The sequence below is a fragment of the Citrus sinensis genome, chromosome 2, assembly GCF_022201045.2.
Source record: "Citrus sinensis cultivar Valencia sweet orange chromosome 2, DVS_A1.0, whole genome shotgun sequence".
Classification (NCBI taxonomy): domain Eukaryota; kingdom Viridiplantae; phylum Streptophyta; class Magnoliopsida; order Sapindales; family Rutaceae; genus Citrus; species Citrus sinensis.
In genome coordinates, this window is record NC_068557.1 from 10,425,910 (window position 1) to 10,429,320 (window position 3,411).

General features: G+C 35.6%; 1 non-coding gene across 1 annotated transcript; it reads left to right on the forward strand.

Annotated features, from left to right (window-relative positions):
- The first annotated feature begins 1,832 nt into the window (after positions 1–1,832).
- Positions 1,833–1,936, forward strand: LOC127900509 (small nucleolar RNA R71). Its single transcript, XR_008052692.1, has one exon. It is a non-coding gene; the product is annotated as a small nucleolar RNA R71 (small nucleolar RNA).
- The last annotated feature ends 1,475 nt before the right edge of the window (positions 1,937–3,411 follow it).

Here is a 3,411-nt window from a genome sequence, read left to right on the forward strand (position 1 = left end):
TTTTTAGCCCATATAACTAGCTTCTACTTCAGATTATAGTTCCCTAAAATCAGGAAGGACTTTTATTAGGATGTAACGTAGGCTAGGGACATGGTTAACAAAGAAAGGAAATAAGGAAAATAAAGTGTATGTTTGAGAAAAATGCAGAGAATTTTTTTTTTTTTTGGAAGTTGCAAGGTGGATTTCACCTATTATTGTTATTTTTATTCTTTTGAAACAACAACTTTTGTTTTGTTTTTTTTTTCTCTTTTTTTTTTGCTTTTATTTGGCACAACTTCACTGAACAAAATAATTATTTACATTTTTCTCAAACATAAATAGGTGATGGACCTTATAAGACATCGGGTAATACTCCAAATCGAAGTGGGTCAAGATGATAAGTTGACAAAGAAAATATTTTTTTTTTAAAGGCTCAAAAGGGTTAACTATGGATATATCACAAAAGGGATGGCTAAAAAGGCTCAAACGGGACAAAGATGGCCTTTCCATCGTCTTTTAGGGCTCTAAATAATCATCCATATCTACTAGTTAGATGGGCCTCCCAATGTAGCAACACACATTTTTTTTTTTTAAGGGTTAACTCAAAAGAAATCTAAAGATCGTATATAAAATAATAAACTGTTAAGCTATATAAAGAATGGGCAAAAAGGTTACTCTCCAAGAAAAATGATAGGCTCAAAAACTCACTTGGTACTTATTATGACATGTTCATTCCTTCAAGAAACTTGGCATAAGATGGAACTTGTTTAATAGCATCAAGTAAAGGGATGTTAACACTTACCTGTTTGAAGATTTCAAGAATCTCACTTGTGGATTTTCCCTTCTTGCCTTTAGCTAACCTCTGAGGGAATGGAGCTTTGGGAACGTATTCTCGTGGGTTGGTTTCTTCTTTCTCCTCCGGTGATGAGTCGTCAACATTTATAGGTACAATTTGATTTTCTTTTTTCGCCGGCATCTCCACTTTATTGTCGACTTCTTTTCCTTTTCGCAAGGTCATGACTGCTTTGACCTCTCCATGCTGCTGTGGTGAACTAGTACTTGCTTCATGCACTCCTTTAGGGTTAGGCACTGGTTGACTTGGAAACTTGCCTTTCTCAACAGTCATTGCCAAGGTCTGAACTGAAGAAGCAAGTTGTCCCACCATCTTCTCGAGGCTTGAAACTGATTAAGCTTGTGAGTTGAAGCCTGCTCTCAACTCATTTCCTAGTCCATCAATGGTGCGGTTCTGTTGCTCAATCGTGGAGTGAGTAACATTCCTGAAATTATGGAATGCATCCTCCCATGGTCTAGGTTGAGAGTGGTTCTGGTTTTGATTGTATGGTCTAAATGGTGGCTGAGAGGCTTGAGGATTTTGTGGAATTGGTGGAGCTGGAGCTGCTGGTCCGTTCTGTTGGAATCCTTGAGACCATGAAAAATTGGGGTGGTCTCTCCATCCAGGGTTATATGTGTTGGAGTATGGGTTGTAATTCGATGGTTTTCTCATTACACCTATGGCATTAGCTTGATCTGAGTATGAGTCATGGTCATGTGGCTCTGTTGATTTAGCAGTCGATAATGATGCTATTTGTCGAGAGAGACCTTCAATTATCGCTTTGACTTCTTTAATTTCTGAACTTGATTCGCCAATGTGAACCTCATTTACTCCTTTAATTCTTCTAGTATTCCTGAGTGATCAACTCCGTTGTTGGGAATTATCCGCTTGTTGCTGGAAGAATTCCCAAATCTCTTATGCACTTTTTGACATTAGCTCTCCTCCATTTGTTGCCATTAGCCATTCTTGCACATTCGGTAGTAATCCCTCCAAAAAGTATTGACATTGGTGCCATTTCTCGTACCCATGATGTGGACACTTCAAGAGTAGCCCATTGAATCGCTCCCATGTTTCGAAAAACTGCTCGTCCTCTCTCTGGGTAAACTCCGAGATTTCCCTGCGAATAGCGTTGGTTTTATGCACTGGGAAATATTTATTCAAAAATTTTGTAACCATTTGTTCCCATGATGTAATGCTATTAGCAGGCAAAGTATTTAACCATGAACGAGCTCTATCCTTTAAAGAAAATGGGAATAATCTGAGTTTAACATCATCGTCTGAAAAATACTCATATTTAAATGTTTGACAAATGGCATGAAAATCATTCAGATGATTATATGGGTCCTCATTTTCTAAGCCATAGAATGTGGGGAGACAATTTAGCACACTAGGTTTTAGTTCAAAACTTCTAGCAGCTACATTTGGGTATTTATGCATGATGTGCTCAAATTAGTTAAGGAACTAAAATAGTCCTTAAATGGCCTCTCTTGTGGTGCTTGTAAATCCATTCCAAATTTATTCTTAATGTGCTTTTGTGTGCGAAGTGTTTTTTCTAGTTCAAGGTCTATAGGTTCAAGATTAGGAAATAATGACCTACGACCATGCATGCAAAACAAATAAAATAAAAATAAAGATGGGGATAAAACAAATAAAAATAAAGAAGAGGGAGAAATTACGATACTAACCTTATTGCGCTATTACAACCTTTCTATAAAAATACACAAAAATAAATACGTGAAATAAATTAACTAAAAATTAAATTAAAAAAAATTACAAAGAAAAATAAATTCAAAATTAAATTACAGAATTTTAAAGAAGAGAAAGAGAAAAGAAATACTAACCTTTAAATGTAGATTCACTTTTTTTTTCTTTTTCTTTTTTTTTAATAAAAAAAATACAAGAAAAAAAAATAAAAGAAATTATTCACAAAAATTAATTCTATGAATTAAAATTACTTACCTCCCCGGCAACGGTGCCAAAAACTTGTTGTGCAAATTTTAATGTACTCGCAAGCGCACGAATCTATTGCAGTATAGATCAATGGTGACGAGTGTCGATCCCACGAGGAGGTAGATTTTAATTATGTGTAGAACTAATTTTGTAAATGAGTGGTTGGATTTATGGTGGAAGTGATTTGGAATATGCTAAAACTTAAATTAAAATGGCGAGAATAAATTCTAAAATTGGAATTGCAATTGAGAGAATAAATTGTAGAGAAAATCTATTAAATTGACATACTTGGGTATCTGGATCCGTATCAAGATGCATCATGGGCTAAATAATCCGTATTAATGCCAATTAAATCATGAGGGGGGAATCCACACCTCATGAACCACGCTCTAATCAATATGGTGCTAAGGGCTTATCGTGCCAAATAATAATAACCTTGTACTAGAGGGCCGGTGAAACCAAGGCGGTACTAGACAAGATTAGTATTATTTGTCGACGAGAAGTCAAAACATCCACAAAAACTAGAGGGGAAGAGAAAATAAATTTACCAAATTAAGCCCATGACACATGTTGAGACTTCACCTTCAGCCCAAGCTTGAAAGGAAATTAGCCACTCATAATTGAACTAGGAGCAAAATAGGAATTTATTA